Genomic DNA, 25517 nt, shown 5'->3' on the forward strand with positions numbered 1-25517 from the left:
GAAAAGAAGTTTTGGAGTGTGTTCCCTTAGCTAACGGCTATCTGAGCTGAGAAAATCAGAGGGTTTGTCTGCATGGGTGATACTAGACCGCTGAGTTACCTATCCGGGGGAGTGTTGGGATAGGTACAAGTAACCTTGAGCAATAATTTTCTTCATGATGGCCTCCTTTGCTACTGGATAGCGTAGAGAGGAGGAGAGAGGAGACGAGAGTGATAGTTGGACATGAGATTGGCAGCTTGTAAGAGGGGCTTTGCTCCCAGATTGCTGGTTTTTCGCGACGGGGGGAAAGGGGGACTTCATTCATGCGGGTACACGTTCCTTAAGATGTAGATTAGCTTTATATACCTGTTTGTTATTGTGGGTTTTTTATACATTTTCTCCAACGAAATGATCTAACTGGGAGAGTTATGTATGGATCAGGAGAAAATGAAGGTACTAAAGGTAAAGGTAACAAGAACACACTTCGGAATTAGTCAGTGGAACATGGTCATATGTGATAATAACAATGAAAATTAAATGAATATTTAAAGCCTACTTCCCGTCATTGGACTGGGTCAGGAATGGAATGAATGAAGGCCCATCTAGTCGCTAGGATAGGAATTGTGCCGGCTCCCGAAGCCTGTCGCACTCCTCTGGGGCGTTAATTAAATGACCGACAAATGAAATGAAATGATTCTGGAGAGTGTTGCTTCAATGAAAGACGAGAGGGAAATCCGGAGTACCTGGATGAAATCCTGCCTTGCCTCTGCTTTGTCCAGCACAAATTTCACATGGAGTGACTGGGATTTTTAGCCATGGGACCCAGCGGTGAGAGGCCGGCCTCTGCCACCTGAGCCACGGAGTCTCCCATTAATAATTGCTCCGGGGTTATCTGTGGAACGCAGAGGTGAAAGATGGTGCTTGTGGGAATGGGTATATCTACTATAGTCAAAGATTAATTTAAAACTTAAAATAAAGGTTATATTTCTTTTCAGATCTTAAATTTTAACAAACCCTTCACTTGGTGGAAGAACAAGTTTTCAGGTACATAGCCATTTTGGTACAACACAGAGAAACCAAGAATTAGTAATTTAAAATCTTGAGCTTCAAGCTCATAATTTACAACTTCCCAACATCACAAATGTTGCGTTTGGTTAGATAGACAAAGAGGGATATCCTCCGGAACACAATTTTCAAGAGCACTTTGCTCCAACGGTTACAAATTACGGCCTTGCAAAGGCACCACTTAATAGTCCACAAATATCTATTACATTACTACAAAAGAGCTTACATGCTCTACAAATTCTACCAAGGAGACAGCGCTCCCGAACTCTTACGGCCTACTCAAGGCAAACCTTAACTATTACATTTGCACAATGCTTTAAAATTTCTGGCCTATCTAGGCACAACTTACATTTGAAGGGATAGTAGCAGTTGTATTTAAGAAGCAATACAGGGGTATAATAATAATAATAATAATAATAATAATAATAATAATAATAATAATAATAATAATAATAATAATAATAATAATAATAATAATAATAATAATAATAATAATATCTCATATTTTATAAGTATGGATCTCGACAGTTGTATAATTTCCCAGCATTTGCCTCGTGTGAAAATCTGAAAACAGGGAAAGCCATCTTCAGGGCTTCCGACAGTGGAGTTCGACCCACCATATCCCGGATGGAAGCTCACAGCTGCGCGCCCCTAACCGCAAGACCAACTTGCTCTAAGCTCTAATGCCGGGCTGAGTAGCTCGGACGACATAGGGTTGGCCTTATGATCCCAACTTGGCAGGTTCGATCCCGGCTCAACTTGGTGGTATGTGAAGGTGCTCGTATACGTCAGTCTCGTGTCCTTAGATTTACTAACATGTAAAATTACCCTTGCGGGACAAAATTCTGGCACCTCGACGTCTCACAAAACCATAATATGTAGTGAGTGGAACATAATATCCATTATTGATATTATCACAGTTATTTTTAGTATTGCCCCCATTATTTCCGACATGCTCAACTGGAGAGCGAGAGTCCCAAGGGTGGACCGCTCGCTGTCTGGCTCCACTTACTTTTAGAGGCAGGGAAAGATACAGGCTAGCGACAATGATACAAAGAGGATTTAAACAACAGGTTTTGATATTTATTTACAAACTAGCACTTGATAACACATGTAACAGATTATAATAATTAAATCCTGATGGTAATTCCAATTAAAAATCTTCTCTGCCAGTTTCCTTAGATACAGCATTATTCCTCTCCAACCTTTCGAAGTTGAATTACGCTCCAGATATAACAAACTAACATTAGCCTACTTTTGGCGTAAAGAAAATATATAAATTTATAATACTATAATTATTTACAGGCTGCAAAATCTCAAATCTCACTGAGCTATCTGGCTCATAAATTATCTCAAGTCATTTTAAATTATCAGGTTTATTCACGATAACATCCAATCCTTCGAAATGAAACTTTAAATTCTTTAAGTAAATGAAATAAATTATGGCGTCATTAGTTCACAAAAATCCACAACAATATTTAATCACGTTTTCCTACTCGTGGGTAAGCATAAATTACATCGTCTCATTCATCAAACATGAGATCCATTGAACTCTACTTAAAAAATCATTTGTAAGAAATATTAGTTAAACATGTCCCTATCAGACTTATTTTCATTAAATTATACTCTCACAATAATTATTACCACGTAAATTCCTTCAATATTTGACTGAACAACACGTGAAGGTAACTATTAGCCTCCGACGCCTCGAAAAATTTAACATTACAAGCTTTACAAAAACAGTGAACTTTGTCCACACGATTGAAATCATACGCACATATTCATCGGTGTCGGGTACCTTAATCTTGCTTCAACGTAATTTTAAAATAAAATTCACTAAAGGTTTAACTTCCAATAAATGAAATCATCTCAAACATATATGTCGATAACCTGGGCCCAACGTGATGAACACGTGGCCACATCAAAACCATATTTCAAAAATATCATAAGTCAATGAAAATCACTACAACTCATACACAACATTCACACAAAGACACACGAAAATTATTTACATTATTTACAGTGAATTATAGACTTTGTATTTTATATTTTGTTTTTACCATCTGCACATGAACTTTCACGATCACAGTATCGGTTAAAAATCCATTTACGACACTAAGAAATGTGCTGAAAATCTGAGTGATCACTTAGTCAGAAATGGTGAAGTTTTCAGAACGTTGGTCATGATAATATCAGCGGTTGATATTTGGAAGAATTGTCCTCTACAGATACGCACATAGTACAGGTCAAACAAAATCAAATCAAAATCTCTTTATTTGCAAAGAGTTGGCAAATGGTACACAAAAACACATTATTGTCAAGTACTAATTTTCAAATTAACAAGAGAAGAAGGAAATTATCCTAGAGTACAATATTATACAATTTACACTATAATTTTTTCAATTAAACACACAGCTCATCCTTAATAAATTTATATTGTTTGCAATATTATACTTATAACATCTCCTGTACTTACAGACACAATCAACTCATATACAGTATGTGGAATTACTTCAAATAATACTATACAACTGGTATAAGATTAAAATTTACATTGCATTTATTTACTTATTTATTTTTTACCCATTTTGGAACCTAAGTAGCATAACGTCCTGCTGCGTCTTAACCAGAGCCCATTTAGCCACCATTTTTTAGAGTTCCTTCACAGCTACCGTAGCCCTCGAAGTCCCAACTGTACTTCACCTCTACAGGCAGTCCCCTACTGTCCAAACTCCATAGACCAGGGGATGGAATTAATTAATTTACACACATTTTTTATTTACAATAACCTACATTGGTCGAATGCCCTCTAACATTTCATTTATTTTCTCTGTTGTTGTTTATTCTCTTCTTGAATATCTGAACAGATTTTGGAAAAGGATCAAACACTACCTTTGGTAAACTGTTCCACTCATTCACGCCCTTCCCAATGAATGAAAATTTACCCCAATCGCTTCTACTAAAATTCCTTCTAATTTCATACTTGTGGTCAGTTCTGCCGATATAATTATTTTCCAACTAAAGCCTCTCACGGATTTCTCTCCATGCTTCTTCTCCTGGATAGGCTCTATATAATCCTATAAGTCTAGTTTTCTCCCTTCTCTTACTTAAAAGTTTCCCACCCTAGTTCCTCTAACACTTCTGATACACTACTGTTTCTCCTGAAATCCCCTGTTACAAAATCTTGCTGCTTTCCTCTGCACACTATCTATTTCTTTTATTAGGTATTCTTGGCGAGGATCCCAAACGCTGTTTGCATATTCCAATAATGGACGAACATTTTTATTTTAATTCTTTGTTGCATCCTTTAAGTAGACTCATTATAACATGTAACGATCTGTCTGCTTTCCCAACAGTGTCATCAACATCAAAATGGCGCCTGCCGGTCGTGTTGCTCCTCAAGCTGTTGAGAATTTTCAGAAATGTAATAGTTTAATGGAAAGTAGTGAGTGCATAAAATTTGCCGACAAGTTTCAGAGCAACAATAGCCCAAAACTTGCTCGAACTGCGCCTTCTAAAGTGTTGGGTTCAAGTATCTGTAGGACAGGGAGATTGCCACTGTTGCTTCTTGTTGTGATTTAGAACAAAGAGAAATTTAACATGTTGGTGTTAAATGTTAATCAGTGGAGACCGGCCTTTAAAATGTTAATCAGTGGAGACCGGCCTTAACATGTTGGTGTTAAATGTTATCAGTGGAGACCGGCCTACAGAGTACAGCAAGGAGAACTAACTATTTAAATGTGCTCAAATGTGCGCTTTCCACTTCATTCATTAGGTATTTGGCTTCACTTTCAAAGCTGCAAGGCATCTCTCTGTTTTCTTTACTCCCTGTAAATTACAAGGAATAAAGAAAGTGTCATCATCGTGTTCATTTGCCTCTTTGTTTCCCTTGCATTTTTTTTTTTTTTTTGTTAAATGTTGATTCGTTGACGGTGTATATCTTGACGTGCAGGAAAGTCGTGGCGCAATTTCTTGAAAATAGGCGAATAGTACTTCGAGTACTAGTTTACAGCGTAACTACCCTTATTCATAATCATTATTTAGTTTATTGAAATTTTGCTTATCACGTGTACATTTATATTCAATTCAAATAAGCAACTGTGGAAAACAACACACTTTATTTTTTGGTTATAGGTAGGACAGAATTCATTTGAATAGTAAATAGTAGTGGAGAAATTCCAATGAGCAGTCTTTGTAATGCTGGACTTCTGTTATTGGACTTTGGTTGGAGAAGGTGAGACATATGTATTTGTCTTGTGTATTTTTCTTGTGGCATTGTGAATTATTTTGCGATTTTATTTATTTAGTTGTTTTAGGATAAGAATGGTTGGCCGGATACTTTTCATGCTATGAAATTTTATGTTGATTCGAGGATCACGAACACCTTCTAAATTAACTAGGTATTATTTTTATTGTCTTTGGTACGCATAAACCGGTTTCGGTGGTTGAGTCATGTGAGGCGAATGGAGGCGGATAAGTTACCCAGGAGAATAACGACTGTGTTACGGAGGGGAAGAGGAGTGGAGGGAGACCAGGACGACGGTGGTTAGACTTGGTTTGTAACGATTTAGAGATAAGAGATATAGAACTAAATGAGGCCACAGAGCTATTTACAAATAGAGGATTGTGGTAGCGTTTAGTAAATTCACAGAGGCTTGCAGGCTGAATGCTGAAAGGCATAGCGGTCTATAATGAAGATGTATGCATGTATTTGTTATTTTAGACTTGAATCATAGGTACAGTATTACAACCCAAGCTAATGTATAAACATTGGAGCATGTTTAGTTGTAACTCTTTGCTCCGAGGATACAGTTATTTATTCCTCTTGTCTGTACAGCAGGGTTTGAAGATGGAACAAATATATGCTGGAAGAAACATATTTATTTCAAATGAAGTAATTTAATCCTATAATCATTAAAAATGCTGCCAGAACTCGAAGGTATAGTAGAAAATGTGTGCGTTACTTTTTTTTTTTTTTTTTTTTACAATTGGCTTTACATCGAACCGACACAGATAGGTCTTATGGTGACTAGGATCAGGAGGGAAGCGGCTGTAGCCTTAATTAAGGTACACGCCCAGCATCTAACTGGTATGGAAATGGGGAAGCTATGGTAAACTATATTCACTGTCTCGCTTGGTGTTTAACTCCTACTTAACTCTATTCTTAATTGACCTCTCATACTTCCTACCTGTTCTCGAGGGTTGTTGTAAATCATTGTAAATGCTTGGTACTTATTTAACATTATTTTGGTGTGGAGACATTGGATTAATTTATGCTTTTCACATGTTATTGCTCAGAAATGTTGATATTTAGTATTTAAATTATTTTACATCCCCCATCAACAACAACAACATGTTAAATGTTAAAAGTGTTAAATGTTAACTGGTGACACCATCAACATGTTAAATATTAAATTCTGTTTCATTTAACATTGTGTCCACACTTAATAAACATGTTAAACTTGACTGTTTACATATAGGTAGTTCATCATATCAGTTTGTGGTAATACATTCAGGTGGTGTCTAGTATTTTCACACAAGGACAATGGACTCAGGTGAGGAGGATTTGGCCTTTGTTATTGCCGCTGTTGCTTCTTGTTATGATTTGGAATTGCAGTTTTATTAGGCACATTTCCTCCCCTCATCCTGCTGATTGCTTCAAAATCAAACCACTTTGAAATATAAACTTCGTCCGCTCCTGCCCCCTGACTTCCAACTTTTCTGATTTTTTTCAATTCTCAACTGTACTGAGAGTGGAGGGACGCTAGGTATTTTTTTTTTCAATGCACTCGCAGGAAGAATATTATAGATAATTTAGAGTTCCTGGAAACTGTCGGCTTTCTTCGCTTTATCTCAGTTTTCCTTTGATGAGACATCCCACAAACAAGGCCTTTCTATTATATCATTAATTATGTCCAGAGTAATCTCCTTGCTCCACTCCATTTCTGACTATAAATTTTAGTATAGTGCAGAGAGAATGACATACGTGTGCGTTCCGGTACTGTATTTGTAGCTTATAACAAAGAGAATAAGTGTTGTAAGTATAATTCTACTTCACGAGAAGGTCGTTTGCCCCGTTTGGCTATCTGTTGACATGGAAACAGCAAGGTTGTCGAAGCTGTGCCGGCATCTCACGAACAAGGAATGACTTGACATGTTTTCCACTTGGAGCGGAAAACACGCCAACATGTTAAGTGTTTACTTCAACATTCTGAGTTAACATGCAAAGTCAATTTAAGACACAATTACAATATACATGTCAATTGTAACATGTTAAATTTAACATGTTGGTGTTAAATGTTAATCAGTGGAGACCAGCCTTAAGGCTCTTGAATTTTTAAATTTTATTTTTTATTGCTTACTTCACAATATTTTCATTTCTCTTACATTGACATCATTCTTGTGTAAGCCTACAGTTATGTGTTCAATAATAAAATGGTTGGTACAAACTTACCAAGTAATCTAACCTGATAATCTAATGTAATATTGCATTAATCTAAACCAAGCAAGTTGGCCGTGCAGTTAGTGCCACGCAGCTGTGAGATTGCATTCAGGAGCTAGTGGGTTCGAACCCTCCTGTCGACAGCCCTGAAGATGGTTTTCCGTGGTTTCTCATTTTCACACCAGGTAAATGCTGGGTCTGTACCTTAATGGTATTAATTTATCCCGTACTACCTTATGTTTGTAAAATTCTAAGGAAGTAGAAATTAATGATATCTTACTTGGAAAGAATATTTTTTTTTCTAGTGGCTTTACGTCGCACCGACACAGACAGGTCTTATGGCGACGATGGAATAGGAAGGGCCTAGGAGTTGGAAGGAAGCGGCCGTGGCCTTAATTAAGGTACAGCCCCAGCATTTGACTGGTGTGAAAATGGGAAACCACGGAAAACCATCTTCAGGGCTGCCGACAGTGGGATTCAAACCCACTATCTCCCAGATGCAAGCTCACAGCTGCGCGTCCTAACCGCACGGCCAACTCGCCTGGTGGAAAGATTGTCAGAGGAGAGATGGGTTCTTTGGGATGTCCAGGAACCCATCATCCCACCCCCAGGAATACATTTACTTTTATAACGTAAAGAAGAGCAATACACACCATTTTCCTTTCCTGAAGTAGCAACTTCCATTCCTTTTTTTTTTTTTTTTTTTTTTTGTTTGCTAGGGGCTTTACGTCGCACTGACACAGATAGGTCTTATGGCGACGATGGGATAGGAAAGGCCTAGGAGTTGGAAGGAAGCGGCCGTGGCCTTAATTAAGGTACAGCCCCAGCATTTGCCTGGTGTGAAAATGGGAAACCATGGAAAACCATCTTCGGGGCTGCCGATAGTGGGATTCGAACCTACTATCTCCCGGATGCAACCTCACAGCTGCGCGCCTCTACGCGCACGGCCAACTCGCCTGGTTCCATTCCTATTGGCCAGCGTAAAGTCGCATGTCCCTGTCAATCATAATAATTAGATTCTATTACCAACCCATGCACAATAAAAGCACAAATAAATATAACATGTAAAGCAAAAGAATGTGAATGCTGGATAAAAATAATGCTATATGAAACATGCCTAACGCTTCGTGGCTTCCAGCCTGGTGCTTGTGACCCCAGACCCCCTTTGCTTGCCCTCATCCATTGGTCTTGTCCAGGCCCTAACCTAACCAGTACAGACCAATGGAGTTTCCACAGGAAGGTAGAGGCCTAACAGACCCCTTTTTCTTGTCCCCATATGACTGGATTCCCAGCTCCATTCTATGGTCTTACTTCCTAAGTACAGGGGTTGGCGGCCTTGTGCACTGCTCCAGTGCATCCGTCAAGAGAAGGCCGCGAGTTGTAAACAAAGGACAGTCATTCTGCGCCTGTGTGTGTGCAGTGAAAGTTTGGTAATGCGGGCGGAATTAAATCACATTCATTTAAGTACTTAAAAAGGGTAATTAGGAGAGTTAATTTAGGCCTATATAGAATTATTCAGTGTACTTGGTTTACTGATGGTAATAAAGTGGAACCTCATATGGTATACCATTAGTAGAAAAAGTAATCCTCACCAAAAATTTCTTTTGACAGGTATTGAACTCCACTGTTGAAGGTATTACACTGTTCTTTAATTGAGGATTTTTTTTTAGGAGGATGGACTTGCTTATTTTAGGTATTATGTTTATTTAATGAAAGAGGAATTTGGGAAGGGAATCGCAATCCAATGAGAGGATATCAAAACCCTGAAATTTGCCAATGATATTATTTTATACGAGACTGCAGGTGATCTGGAGAAGTTACTGAACGGTATGGATGGAATCTTGGGTAAGGAGTACAAGATGAAAATAAATAAGTCCAAAACAAAAGTAATGGAGTGGTGTTGAATGAAGGCAGGTGATGCAGGTAATATTAGATTAGAAAATGAAGTCTTAAAGGAAGTAGACGAATATTGTTCTTTGGGTAGTAAAATAACTTATGATGGCAGAAGAAAGGAGGACATAAAATGCAGACTAGCACAAGCAACGAAGAGCTCTCTTGAAAAAAGAAATTTGCTCACTTCAAACATTGATATAGGAATAAGAAAGTTGTTTTCGAAGACTTTTGTCTGGAGTGTGGCATTGTATGGAAGTGAAACATGGATGATAACTATCTCGGAAAGAAAGAAAATAGAACCTTTTGAAATGTGGTGTTACAGAAGAATATTGAAGGTGATATGGATAGGTCACATCATGAATGAAGAGATACTGAATCGAATTGGTGAGATGAGATTGATTTGGCTAAATTTGTCGAGAAGAAGAGGTAGAATGATAGGACACATGTATCTTAAGACACCCAGGACTTATTATTTCTCAGTTTGATTTTAAACATTAACATCGTATAACAAGTGTGTCTTTTGGTAATGGATGGGACAGTTTGCATGGAATTACCCAACTACACTCGTTGGTACCATAGGCGTCGAGTTTTGGTCTTGAGTACGGGGGCATGTGCTCCCGTGGAGTTGGCACCTATGGTTGGAACTTGTCGATGCTGGTGTCCTGAATTTCATCCTGAACCTTATGGCAACCTTACTATGGGTATTTACAAAACTGTCTTTCTTTTCATACATTTCAAATTTTTGGCCAATACCTTGTTTTTATCTTTGATGGGGGTGCATAGTGATTAGTACTGCCTTTGGTTTCATTTTTTTTGTGAAAGCATCACAGCAAAACTAATAGGATGACTGGCATAGAAGTCTGTGTTTGAGTAGAAAGTGTACTGAAAAGAAGGAAAATGGGCTGCAATTTATTACAATATTTCTAAGCGGGAGTGGGGTGTAGCTGAGGAAGCTCCATGGATTATTTCGAATTGGTTATCAGAACATTTCCACACACTTGAGTACTTTAGGATGATGTTCTTCAATGTTCTAAGTCACTAAAACTAGTAGGCATTAACATTACACTGACTGACGATAGTTCATTAAGGTGTGCTCTGTCTTTTCTGCTGACGTTCATCGCTGCTACCTTGGGCGACTGCCCTAAATACAGATCAGTAGTGATTGATTGATTGATTGATTGCTAGATGTGTTTACTGGCAAAGGGATCATGAATACTGTATAAAACTGTACAAAAACTAACCCATTTATAATGTGTGCACCAGCTAGCCTAATTCATAAATAACAAATATGAAAGTATCAATCAATCAATACTGATCTGCATTTAGGGCAGTTGCCCAGGTGGCAGATTCCCTATCTGTTGATTTCCTAGCCTTTTCCGAAATGATTTCAAAGAAATTGGAAATTTATTGAACTTCTCCCTTGGTAAGTTATTCCAATCCCTAACTCCCCTTCCTATAAATGAATATTTGCCCCAGTTTGTCCTCTTGAATTCTAACTTTATCTTCATATTGTGATCTTTCCTACTTTTATAAATGCCTTTCAAACTTATTCGTCTACTAATGTCATTCCACGCCATCCCTCCGCTGACAGCTCGGAACATACCACTTATAATACCAATATAATGGTCCGTTATTGGACATTATAAATTTTCCAGCTAACTCATTCTTGGTTGCCTGCGTTTCGCCCTCGTGTGCTAAGTTAGGCTCATGCCTGCCTGGCCATCAGATAATACATGTCCAATAACAGACCATTATATTGGTATTATAAATTTACTCATTTGGGACAAATATTTTAAATTCCCTATGGGAATCAACATCTGTATTATCTGATGGCCAGGCAGGCATCAGTTTTTTGGAAATGAGACATAGCTCTCATAGTGCATTGGCACTGCTGGTGGCTTCAAGTAGCCTATGCAGTGGCCTCCACAGTATGCACTAGCCTTGTGTTTTGGGTGGTGTGTTAAGTCCCAACTGATGAGCCTAACTTAGCACACGAGGGCGAAACGCAGGCAACCAAGAATGAGTTAGCTGGAAAATTTATAATGTCCAATAACGGACCATTATATTGGTATTATAAATTTACTCATTCGGGACAAATATTTTAAATTCCCTATGGGAATCAACATCTGTATTATTTACATACCACTTAGTCGAGCAGCTCTTCTTCTTTCTCTCAATTCTTCCCAACCCAAACATTGCAATATTTTTGTAACACTACTCTTTTGTCGGAAATCACTCGGAACAAATCGAGCTGCTTTTCTTTGGATTTTTTCCAGTTCTTGAATCAGGTAATCCTGGTGAGGGTCCCATACACTGGAACCATACTCTAGTTGGGGTCTTACCAGAGACTTACATGCTCTCTCCTTTACATCCTTACTACAACCCCTAAACACCCTCATAGCCATGTGCAGAGATCGGTACCCTTTATTTACAATCCCATTTCTGTGATTACCCCATTGAAGATCTTTCCTTATATTAACACCTAGATACTTACAATGATCCCCAAAAGGAACTTTCACCCCCTCAACGCAGTAATTAAAACTGAGAGGACTTTTCCTATTTGTGAAACTCACAACCTGACTTTTAACCCCGTTTATCAATATACCATTGCCTGCTGTCCATCTCACAACATTTTCGAGATCACGTTGCAGTTGCTCACAATCTTGTAACTTATTTATCACTCTATAGAGAATAACATCATCCGCAAAAAGCCTTACCTCCGATTCCACTCCTTTACTCATATCATTTATATATATAAGAAAACATAAAGGTCCGATAACACTGCCCTGAGGAACTCCCCTCTCAACTATTACAGGGTCAGACAAAACTTCACCTACTCTAACTCTCTGAGATCTATTTTCTAGAAATATAGCAACCCATTCAGTCACTCTTTTGTCTAGCCCAATTGCACTCATTTTTGCCAGTAGTCTCCCATGATCCACCCTATCAAATGCTTTAGACAGGGAGGCATTCCAGATTAAAGTGAGCCTAAGTGTGAAAAAATAATAATTTTTATTTAGTAATATATGTAATGTCTAATGTTAGTAAAAAGTATAAACCTCTGTAAACCTATCTAATTTTGGATTTTTTTCAAATTTTTCCTTTGTTTTCACTACTTTTCAAAACACTGACCATCTTTGTGCTCATATGGTAATATTGGTAACCAAGTTGGCAACACTGTTTTAATTATTTGTTAGCAGCTGATGTGTGTTGTTTTTATGCTGTCTGATTGATACTGAAGAATACTTTGCTGCAACATCATAATTCAAGGTAATTAATCATTATTATTTGTTTCAGTGGTTGTTTTTGATCCTACTGTCATTCTGTAACACCCGTTACCAAAAACAATAAAAAGTTAAATCCACTACTAAACCAAGACACTGATTTCATTCATTTTTTGGGAAGGTGAGGTTATGTTTAAGCCTAATATTATAATATGTAAGAAATTGAAGAATATTTATGTTTAGCTGGTAAAAATAAAGTAACGGGTGTTACAGAAAATACGGCCACGGGTGTTACAAGCAAATGCTAAACAGTAATTCGGGTAATCTGTTTTATTTTAACATACTGTTCCACTGAAAAATGGGCTGTGTACTTTCTGGGAAAGCTTGTAGAGCTAGATTAGAGGTTTATTTCCAGTAAATTTACTTTTTATTTGTTTTTATTTTGGATTTTATGTACTTTAGGCTACTTAAATCGACTGATTGCTTATTTTGTTAAGGGTAGGATTGTTTTATTTTGGCCTAGACCTAGTTTTTGTTTCCTCATACTTCTCATCTCATTAAGTTAACATTATACCTCTGACACTATTTTTATCTTTTTTCAGGAAATGGCACCTATTGATAAGAAGGTTTTGATGAGAGCTTATCGTGAACGACTGAAGGCCAACAAAGATCAATACGAGGCACATCTTCTAAAAGAGAGGCAGCGTGATAAGCAGAGAAGAGAATTAAATAAAATAAAAGAAGAAGAAAATGAACAATTATTAAAAGAAAAACGTAGAAAGGTTCTAGAGAGAGTGAGAAACCACCGTAATAAACTTAAACTGGCTGATTCCACCAAAGAAATCTCTCCGATTGGCAGCTACAAATGCCGACAGTCTTTTGGGAAAGCGGTAAATAGATTAAAGAAGAACTTGCCTGACAGCCCTAGCAAAAAAAGTGCTGTAGTAAAAAAACTTGCACTAGATATTGGATTGAAATTAAAAGAGCATAATAAAATTGTACATTTACCACGTCGGTCCCTATCCGAAGACCACAAGAAGTGTATAATTGATTTTTATATTAGTGATAAGATCAGCAGGCAGGCACCCGGGAAAAATGATGTAAAATCAGTAAAATGTCCAAAAACTGGCAAGCGAGTACATATGCAAGTAAGACATTTGATAATGACAGTGCGAGAGGCCTCTGAGGAGTTTAAACTTGAATATCCTGAGGTTAAAGTAAAGAAATCATTGTTTTTCTCTCTACATCCCAAACATGTATTACCGGTTTCTCAAATGCCGCACAATGTGTGCGTCTGCAAATACCACGCCAATGTAAATTTTTTATTGGAAAGCATCTCAAAAATAAATGCAAATTTTCCAAGAAATCATAAAGAACTTCTAGAATATACATGTTGCAATGTACTAAACGAGAGTTGTATGTTTGAGAAGTGCTTAAAATGTTCAGAAAAAAAAGTGAGCGACCTTGTAATTGATTTTCATGAAGAACAGGAAATCTCCTGGAAGAAATGGACTGATGAGGGAGGAATCCATTTGATTGCTGTCGCTGGGAATGTAAGAGAAGCTGTTAAGGAGCTAGAAAGCAAAATGTCACATTTCAAGTCTCACTGTTATGTGAAAAAAATACAGGAGGATTATTTTGAAGAATCCATGAAAAATCTGAATAAAGAGAAAAATACAGAAACTTATGCTGTTGTACAAATCGACTTCGCTGAAAACTATTCAATTACCTTTCAGGACGAGATTCAGTCAGCCCACTGGAGTCACCACCAAGTAGGCATATTTACATGTTGTGTTTGGTTGCCAAATAATAAAACAAAGTCATATGTTGTGATAAGCAATGACACAAGTCACAGCAAGTTTTGTGTATGGACTTTTCTTGGTAAAGTTGTTAGTGACATTAAAGAGAATTTTCCTTTCGTTGACAAACTAACCATTTTTAGCGATAATTGTGCTTGCCAGTTTAAAAGCAAGTACACCATGTCAGCTCTGTATAAATTGGAAACTGATTTTGAATTGGTCATCGAATGGAACTTTTTCGCATCAAGCCATGGGAAAGGTGCTGTCGATGGCATTGGCGGAACAGTAAAGCGCCATGTATGGACAGCGGTGAAAGGAAACAGACAAGTTCATATAGAATCAGCAAAGATTTCCACGAATATGTTGAGAATAAAGTCACTGGCATTAAAAGCTTTTACGTTGATAAAAGTGAGGTATCACAGAACGAGTCAATTCTCCAAAACTACTGGGAAAAGGTTATCCCGATCCCCAATATTCAGTCAAACCACCATTTTAGAGCGTACGATAATAACCATATTTTGGAAGGGAGAACTTCAACTTCTTTGATGACCAAGGTAGCAGTTTTCCAAGATGTTGAGGATATTATATATTCTCAACCCTCAACTTCTACAACCAGACTTCGTTATGAAGATGTCTATTCAGATTCAGAGTGTTCAAGTTAGGAAGAAATCCTTCAGTCGGAGAAGAAACTAGCCGTGAGTGTTTTTAAAAATCCAGTAGATGTTCACTCTGGAATGTATATACTTGTTGAAGTGCCTTGTGAGCAAGTCAAGGGTCGCAAGTCACAGCAAGGAAAAATGTATCGTTATGCTGCCATATGCCAAGGAAGTGTCGACGATGAGAACTATGTGTCTGTAATGTTCTTAAAATCGCATGGTTCCAATAGTGTTTTTATAGCCAATGATAATGACATCAAACATGTAAGTTTTAATAATATTTTGGGCAAACTCCCCAACCCATCAGTCAAGCCAAAGGGCCTCTTCACAATCCTATACGGGTTCAGTGGAAAAATTGATGTATTTGAGAAATAACACCAAGAGTTATTTCTCAATGTTTTGAGACACAGGATACAAATATAACAAATAAACATACTTAATACTCAAGTCATATGTTTAATAAACAATCATTAGTTGTTTTTATCATTAGTTGAGTATTAGCAATTTATTTAAATTTTGTTTTTTAATTAGTCTAAAGTATCTAAGGGGTAACATTTTTATTTAATTCATGTAAGCATACAAAAATGTTGTTTAAGTTGTGTATTTGTTTGCTGTACAATGTACTGTAACATATAAACATGCTTGGTATTAGTATTTTATTCTGATAAAAAAAAAAAATCCGTAACACCCGTTACCCTTCCTTGTAACACCCGTTACTTTTTATTTATAGCTAAAATCATGCAATAAGTTTTTAATAAACAAAATATTTATACCATGTTGATGGTCATTGTCACAGCTAATATTTATATTTTTTTCATAATTTTGAACTATTATAATTCACAGAGTTTTAAGTAAAACCATGTAAGCCTCAGGAACCATGTCCAATTTAAGTAACACCCGTTACCACTGTAATTTAAATTTTTTATGAAGAATTAAAATAGACAAATAATAATAAAAATATGTGTGATGTTTAAGTATTTTAGTTCTACCGTATCATTCCACATCTGAGGTTTTGACTATATTTACTTTGTTTTATTTAAACATTTTGTGTGTCAGGATGCAACACCCGTTACTATGGAATGCCTGCAGGTCAATCGCGATACAGTCCATTTGACCTCCAGAATCCAAGATATCTGCTATATCTTGCTGGAATCCTACAAGTTGAGCTTCAGTGGAATAATCTTTCCTAAAACCGAATTGCCTTCTATCGAACCAGTTATTAATTTCACAAATATGTCTAATATAATCAGAAAGAATGCTTTCCCAAAGCTTACATACAATGCATGTCAAACTTACTGGCCTGTAATTTTCAGCTTTATGTCTATCACCCTTTCCTTTATACACAGGGGCTACTATAGCAACTCTCCATTCATCTGGTATAGCTCCTCCGACCAAACAATAATCAAATAAGTACTTCAGACATGGTACTATATCCCAACCCATTGTCTTTAGTATATCCCCAGAAATCTGACCAATTCCAGCCGCTTTTCTAGTTTTCAACTTTTGTATCTTATTGTAAATGTCATTGTTATCATATGTAAATTTTATTACTTCTTTGGCCTTAGTCTCCTCTATCTCGACATTATCCTTGAAACCAACAATCTTTACATACTGCTGACTGAATACTTCTGCCTTTTGAAGACCTTCACATACACACTCCCCTTGTTCATTAATTATTCCTGGAATGTCCTTCTTGGAACATGTTTCTGCCTTAAAATACCTATACATACCCTTCCATTTTTCACTAAAATTTGTATGACTGCCAATTATGCTTGCCATCATGTTATCCTTAGCTGCCTTCTTTGCTAGATTCAATTTTCTAGTAAGTTCCTTCAATTTCTCCTTACTTCCACAGCCATTTCTAACTCTCTTTCTTTCCAGTCTGCACCTCCTTAGTCTCTTTATTTCTCTATTATAATAAGGTGGGTCTTTACCATTCCTTACCACCCTTAAAGGTACAAACCTGTTTTCGCATTCCTCAACAATTTCTTTAAACCCATCCCAGAGTCTGTTTACATTTTTATTTACCGTTTTCCACCGATCATAGTTACTTTTTAGAAACTGCCTCATGCCTGCTTTATCAGCCATATGGTACTGCCTAACAGTCCTACTTTTAAGACCTTCCTTTCTATCACATTTATTTTTAACTACCACAAAAACAGCTTCATGATCACTAATACCATCTATTACTTCAGTTTCCCTATAGAGCTCATCTGGTTTTATCAGCACGACATCCAGGATATTTTTCCCTCTGGTTGGTTCCATCACTTTCTGAATCAGCTGTCCTTCCCATATTAACTTATTTTCCATTTGTTGGTCATGCTTCCTGTCGTTCGCATTTCCTTCCCAATTGACATATGGCAAATTCTGATCTCCCGCTACAATCACATTTCTTTCCAGGTCGTTTCCCACATAGCTGACTATCCTATCAAATAATTCCGAATCCGCATCAGTGCTACCCTTTCCCGATCTGTACACTCCAAATATATCAAGTTGCCTATTATCTTTAGAAATGAGCCTTACACCTAGAATTTCATGTGTCTCATCTTTAACTTTTTCGTAGCTTACAAATTCTTCTTTCACCAGAATGAACACTCCCCCTCCCACCATTCTTATCCTATCTACGATACACACTCCAGTGCCGTGAGAAAATTTCTGCATCCATTATATCATTTCTCAGCCATGATTCAACTCCTATTACAATATCTGGTAAATATATATCTATTAAATTACTTAATTCTATTCCTTTCTTTACAATACTTCTACAGTTCAACACTAACAATTTTATGTCATCCCTACTTGATTTCTAGTTCCCTGTTCCCTTATCACCGCTCCCTAGGCCATCCCGTTTCCCTGAATGTACCTCCCTATTACCCTTCCAAACAAATTTCCTAACTTATATGTACCACTGCGGTTTAAATGAAGGCCATCTGAGCGCAGATCCCAATCTCCTACCCACCCATTAGGATCTAGAAACTTCACTCCCAGTTTCCCACGTACCCACTCCATAGTCTCATTTAAATCCCCAAACACCCTCCAGTCAGTATCCCTCCTACACAGTATTCCACTAATAACAATCTCCGCTTTCTTAAACTTCACCCGTACCGGGCGAGTTGGCCGTGCGCGTAGAGGCGCGCGGCTGTGAGCTTGCATCCGGGAGATAGTAGGTTCGAATCCCACTATCGGCAGCCCTGAAGATGGTTTTCCGTGGTTTCCCATTTTCACACCAGGCAAATGCTGGGGCTGTACCTTAATTAAGGCCACGGCCGCTTCCTTCCAACTCCTAGGCCTTTCCTATCCCATCGTCGCCATAAGACCTATCTGTGTCGGTGCGACGTAAAGCCCCTAGCAAAAAAAAAAAAAAAAAAAAACTTCACCCGTGCTGCATTTACCAGATCCCACACATCTCCAACTATGTTGGTACTTATATTAGCTTGCCTTACGTTGTTGGTACCAACGTGAAACACTACCACCTTCTTCTTCCCCTCCTCCCTCTCTTCTACTTTCCTCAATATCTGCCTCAACCTAATTTCTGGATAACATTCTACCCTGGTTCCTTTTCCTCCACACACTTTCCCCATGTGTCTAACGATGGAATGCCCCATGACCAGAGCCTCAACCCTCCCCACCTCATCTGATCCTCTCCCCTCCTGGTCAGCCCTATCTTCTCTCACTGCTGCAGAAGCTACTTCCTCCTCCCTTTTCTCCTTCCCATGACCCTGTTCCACCTGTCTTTTCCTATCCTCTACTCTACATTTCCCTTTCCTACCTTTTCCCTTCCTCCTACTTCCACGCATCTCAGCAACAGTTCCCTGTCCCTCATCTTCCCTCTGTTGTTCTACCTGGAGTGACTCGTACCGATTTCGCACAGACACCTGTCCTGAATTCTGATCCTGAATAGAGCCCTTAGCCTGCAATCTCCTTCCCCTTAGAACATTAGACCACCTGTCTTCTACAACTCCTCCCTTTCCTTCCCCTCCCTCTTGTATACCTACTGTAACCTGTACATTGTTTGAGGGAGTCCTATCTTCCTTCCTGTCTTCTGTGAGAATCCTAATTATCTCACTCAAACTTTCCAACTCCTCCCTCATACCCCTCAATGCCTCACCACACCCACAATAAGTACACTCGCGCTCCTTAGCCATTCTTTACGGGGGGAAAAAAAATTAATTAAAAAATAAAATAACTTATTTGCAAAAAATAAATGAACGAAGGGATATATTGTCTGGGATAGTACACAACAATAAGGTAATTAATATACGACTACAAGTAGTGAAAATGATAGCAGGTTCTAAGTAGTGTGAACAACTGCAGGAGGATACTTGCAGTGTAGAATTAGAAACAAGGTTAAGATCAAATTCAGTAGAATATGATGAGTATTGATGGATGATAAAGGATTGCTTGGGAGAGTAACCCAACTCTGACAGGTCAAAGAACTGGTAGATGTTGGATTTTATGAAATGGTTTTAGGATAGGTGAAGCTAGAGTTGTCAGTAGGGGTGGTGGACTTGCTTTGTACATTTTCTAAGACTTTTGTTGAAAAAACCTATAATGTAATCAGTCTGTGAATTCATTGCATGCAGAAGGGATTAATTGGTTTTAAGGAAGGCAATTCATATTTCTGGGTTAAGTTGATGTGTTTCTGCTGCTGCCTAGGGTTGCCTACTTTCCAGTATTATACGAGAACTCCTGTATTATTCTAAATTTTTGAGCCATAACCCATCTCCCTTTTTTATTTTATTCAGGAGCTCATATCCCGTATTTCACCGACACCAACCTCCAAATTGACATATTTAAGTCTGTCACATCTTTTTTTTTTCTGTGTGAATATTGCACACTGAGTATTGCCATATAATATCAATGTTAGCTTGACCTTCATGAAGAGATAAGACCACAGGTTCCCATTACGTTTAATTGTATTTCCATGTTTGTAATTCATATGCACATGTTCCTAGCTTTGATTGTTGTAATTATCTTCCTTTATCATAGTAATAGTCAAACATATCATGGATGGTCCACCAAAAAACGAAGTGTTTTTTTTCAGAAAAAGTGGGAATAAATTTAAGCATGGATTAATCTTGTAAAAAATAACATTTCAGAGCACATTGCTCATTTAGTAAGCGGGAGTTCAGCATAGCTCATGGTGTCAATTCAGATTGTATACAGCACACCAATACAGGAGGGCACAAAACGAAAATAACAGGAATGAACACATCTTCAATGATCTCCAGCTATTTTCAGGTTCAAGTGAGACTGTAGGTCTGAGTGGTGAGCCCAATAAAATTGTGGTAGGTGAGTTAGTAGTAGTCGTCTATCATACAGTAAGGCATAATCTTGACTATAGTAGCATGGACTGTGCAAATAAATTTATAAGAACATATTTGTGTATTCCAAAGTGGCAAGAAAAAAGCACTGTGGAAGAATGAAAGCAAAGTATATCACAAAAAAAATGTGGTGGTGCCAAGAAGTGTGTGCAACTTTTTAGTTGTACTTCGTGATCCAGAAAAGTGAAACACCTTTTTTTCTTTCCATGGCTACAGACGCATCAAATTGTAAGAACAGAAAATTGTTTCCTGTGGTAATTAGATATTTTCATCATTTTGTTTGTATCAAAAATAAACTTGTATGTTTTGTGGAACAAGCTGATGAGGCAGGTAGTGGTATTCATACGTTGATTAAAAACAGGCTTGAATCACACTCTTTAAATGTTAATAATGTTATGAACTCCATCTGTTTGATTACTCTAATTTATTTCAGGATGGCCTAATAAATGCAAACACACATAATTAAACAGGAATAATTGTAACCAGTATGAATGGCCACACACTAATTACCAGTCTATTTACAAATCTCTCTTCTGTACACACACCCGGGAGTCCCAGCCGATCACTACCTGGGAACGTCTATAATCCTTACTTTCACTTTCCCCCAAGTCCAGTCACCTCGTACATCCACTGTGCGTAGACAGCTGGATTTGAACACAGTGCCCCTGGGTATACAACATATGACTATTCGTTGGTTCGAATCAGTGATAGTCCGGTATTTCACACAATCACATGAAGTGAACAACAGTCAGCAACGGCTCAACAATATCCAACAGCAGGACGATACGACAGCGAATATTAACCCACGTCTAATTATCCTCACATTCACGATAACTGCTTCAATCGCTGATTCCCGGTGGTCCTCAATCCACAGAAGTACACACACACAGTACTCTAAAGCAGTACACAGTCTTCTGTCCCGTACGCCGTCTCCCATGCAGTACTCACTGGACACTCCGACGCCACAACAACAGCTCCTGCTTCAGACCTCGGTGGGACACTAGCGACAGCCAACACCTGTTGCTCTCAGCCCAGCCACCGAACCCCAACTCACTGAGTGTCACACTGGCTCCACCTCGGAGCCCAACTGCCGCTCACTCTAACACTGACTCCCACACACGTAGTCCAACTCTGTCTCCGAGTCCAATACTGACTGACTCTCCGGGGCTCGTCTCCCTTTTTATAGCTCAATATTGATCAATAAATTTCACAATGTCACTGGAGGCAGAACATTCCCATTGAATCTCAAAGAAACTCTCAGGTAAGCCAGCCGCCGAGAACAATACACGGGAAGGCTGGCTGGGAGATTCCAGGTCATCTGAGTCATCAGCCCCCTCCTGGAAATACCTAAAGGAACTACCATGGGGCTGACATGTAACATTGTCCCCCTTCGAGAGCTGATCGCCCTGATCAGTAACCTTCTCAGCTGTTCTTCGGTATGGTGCCCGTCAGTCTTGATGTACTACCTTCATCTTGCACCTTGGCCTCCATCGTACTCAGTAGCTGACATCGTTTATTCCACTTAGAACGTGGCAAGGGCGTTTCCATGTCCTCTGGAGCTTGAAAGACAAGCCTTTCTTCCTTACGAGGTTATGTAGGCAACCTAGGCCGTTCTCAATTTCTGATGGTGTCCCCTCGTCGGTCGTACCATGCCTTCACTTGGTCACTCTCTGTGCGCATACTCTCCCGGACAGCGGCGTGTACATCCTCTGGTCTCCTTGTCAGATCCAGCCAGTACCTATCAGTCAGAGCAGGATGGTCTTCAGATAGGCTGGACTCCCAAATCCACCGGAAGTCGCAACTCTTTCAGACAGTGTCCTTGCTGGAGAAGATACCGTGGCCTCTTGCACTATGGACTGGTAAGCCAGGGGGACCAGGGGAAGGTGACGATCCCTGTCCCTCTGCATTTCTATCCAGGCGTCACGGCTCTAGTTTCCTTCGAACCCCACGGTGATCACTCGGCAGGAAACTTCGTGCTCGGCCTCCCTTCATGAACATTACTCGCAGTCTTCTGGACAAGGTCTACGAGACAGAGCGACCTGCGGAACATGCTTCATCTCACCTGGACCCTCGTCGACATTTCTCTGTCCGCCACCCATCTTCTTCTGGTCATCCTCCACCTTATATTGGTCTTCTTCAGTCTTCTTTCGGCCATCTTCCAGCACCTTCTGTCCTTTTCTGGTTGTCTTCCCTCTTCTTCTGACCATCTTCTCCTGGTGGTCTTCCGACTTCTTCTGGACGTCTTGCATCTCCTTTATCCACCTCTCCCAGCTTTCTACTATCTTCTTCTGGCTTTCTTCCATCTTCCTATAGCCTACATCCAACTTCTCCAACATCATTTTCTGATTTTCTTCCATCTTCTCCAACATCTTTTGTTTTTCTTCCATCTTTTGATTTTCTTCCACCTTCTCCTCCATCTTCATCATCATCATATCGAAGTGTGCATTTAACTGAGCTCCCATTTTCGTGTGGCCTCTGGTCTCAACAAACGATGACAAAAAGATTTATATGAGTGTGCATTCAATGTACACAGATGTTCTGGAATGTTCCTGGTGGCGGTCAAAACCTGCAGTATCTGGTACGCTGATTACAATGATGTATCACACGTGAGGTCTATTCTAACTTCTGACACCATTTATTACGAATATAAAACTCCATCTGTTTGATTACACTAATTTATTTCAGGATGGCCTAATAAATGACACACAAATAATTAAATACAAATAATTCTAACCAGTTATGAATGGCCACACACTAATTACCAGTCTATTTACAAATCTCTCTTCTGTACACACATCCGGGAGTCCCAGGCGGTTACTACCTGGGAACTTTTCACTTTTCCCCAAGTCCAATCACCTTGTACAGCCACTGTGCATAAACAGCTGGACTCGAACACAGTGCCCCTGGCTATACAACACACGACTGTTCGCCGGTTCGAACTCCAATGATAGTCTGGTACTTCACACAATCACATGAAGTGAAGAACAATCAGCAACAGCTCAACAGTATCCAACAGCAGGACGATACGACAGCGAATATTAACCCACGTCCAATTATTCTCACACTCACGATAACTGCTTCAATCGCTTATTCACGGCGATCCTCAATCCACAGAAGTACACACACACACAGTACTCTAAAGCAGTACACAGTCTTCTGTCCCATACACCGTCTCCCATGCAGCTACTCACTGGACACTCCCAACACCACAACAACAGCTCTTGGTTCAGACCTCGGTTGGACACTAGCGACAGCGAACACCTGTCGCCCTCAGCCCAACCACCGAACCCCAGCTCACTGAGTGCCACACCGGCTCCACCTCAGAGTCCAACTGTCGCTCACTCTAACACTGACTCCCACACGGAGTCCAACTCTGACTCCGAGTCCAACACTGACTGACTTTCTGGGGCTCGTCTCCCTTTTTATAGCTCGTGTAATTTGATGGAGAAATTTCACAATGTCACTGGAGGCAGAACATTCCGTTGAACCTTGAAGAAACTCGCAGATAAGCCGGCCACCGAGAACAATACATGGGAAGGCCGGCCCCATCCCATAGGCTGGCTGGGAGATTCCAGGTCGTCTGAGTCACCAGCCCCTTACTGGAAATACCTAAAGGAACTACCACGGGGCTGACACGTAACAATAATATTTCATCGTATTGTACAGACAATGCAAAGGTTAATTATAGAAAAACAAACCTGTGATGAAGTTATGTGATGACAAAATATTAAAAGCAAACTGTGCCTGTCATATAATAAACAGTGGTACTAAACATGCTTGTGATGTGCAGACATGACAATAAGCAGGGCCAGGGTTTTGTTGACCTAAAACTGTTAAAGAAACTTATCTAGAATATGACCACAAAAATCCAGTAAAATGATCCAAGAACTTTAAAAATTGTCTTATAAATTACTAGCAGTTACCTGCGGCTTTGCTGTCATGGATTTCATAAAATAATAAAAGTAATTGTTTCTCGGTACTGTACTAAGACATCTGGAAATCCCTAAAGTATAAACATTCACCGACAAATTGAGTTTCATTTACCCCGGAAACTCTTTGTAAACCACGTTTGTGTTATTGCCTTATGGGGTTAAGATGACCATGCAACATAGAACTGTACATATGAGAAACAGTCTTCTCTCAAATCGAAAAAAGAAAAAAAAATTAAAGGAGATTCCAAATATCTATCTCCACATAACATTTTCAGTTTTTGAGATAGGTTATAAGAATCCCTATAAAAGTAATTCAACCCCTTTATCAGTCCTTCCCATTTTCCGAAAACAAAAAGAAATACATGTTCCTTTACTTTTAAAGGAGATTCCAAATACTAATTTTCGCATCTGTAACATCATCAGTTTGTGAGATATAAGCATCCTCATTAAAAAAATTTCACTTCTCTTCACCCCCCGTTAAGTGCCTTTTCCGAAAACAAAAAGTGCGTGTTCCTGTATTTTTAAAGGAATTTGCAAATACCAAGTTTCATGTCTGTAGCATGTCTGTAGCATGTTAATTTTTTTACATATACTGTAGATATACTGGTACACATTTTCAAAATTCACCCAACTTTTCAATTCTTTTCAACCCCTTAAGTGGATTTTCCGAAAACAAAAAGGTACGTGTTTCTTTATTTTTAAAGGAGGTTCAAAATACAGTACCAACTTTCACGTCTGTAACATCTTCAGTTTTTGAGATATAAGTATCCTCATCAAATGAATTCAACTTCTTTTTCCCTTTTTTCCACCTCCTCTAAGTGGACTTTTCGAAAACAAAAGTATGTATTTCTTTATTTTTAAAGGAGATTCAAATTACCAACTTTCACGTCTATCTTTAGTTTTAGGTATCCTCTTAAACAGAATTCAACTCCTTTTTTACTTATTTTCACAACCCCCCCCCCCAACTCGATTTTCCAAAAACAAACAAGTACGTGTTTATTTTTAAAGGAGATTCCAAATACCAAGTTTCATGTCTGTAACATCTTTAGCTTTTAGAGATATAAGTATCCTCATACATACCATTTAACGAATATTTAAATTCTTTCCCCCCCGTGAGTGGACAAAAGATGATGTGTTTCTTTGTTTTTAAAGGTGATTCCAAATACCAATTTTCACACCTGTAACTTTTTTTTTTTTTGATGG

General features: G+C 38.7%; 1 protein-coding gene and 1 pseudogene across 2 annotated transcripts in view; both read left to right on the forward strand.

Annotated features, from left to right (window-relative positions):
• Positions 1 to 20484, forward strand: part of LOC137498500 (uncharacterized) — a 34978-nt pseudogene extending 14494 nt beyond the window's left edge.
• The window catches only part of LOC136864679 (transmembrane protein 121B), an 83887-nt gene continuing 63347 nt past the window's right edge, over positions 4978 to 25517 (forward strand). For both annotated transcript variants that reach the window (XM_067141990.2, XM_067141989.2), the window contains exons 1-2: positions 4978 to 5057; positions 5179 to 5278. The gene's annotated coding sequence lies outside the window, so the exon portion shown is untranslated. The remainder of the gene's footprint in view (positions 5058 to 5178; positions 5279 to 25517) is intronic.

This window comes from Anabrus simplex, chromosome 2 (assembly GCF_040414725.1).
Source record: "Anabrus simplex isolate iqAnaSimp1 chromosome 2, ASM4041472v1, whole genome shotgun sequence".
Classification (NCBI taxonomy): domain Eukaryota; kingdom Metazoa; phylum Arthropoda; class Insecta; order Orthoptera; family Tettigoniidae; genus Anabrus; species Anabrus simplex.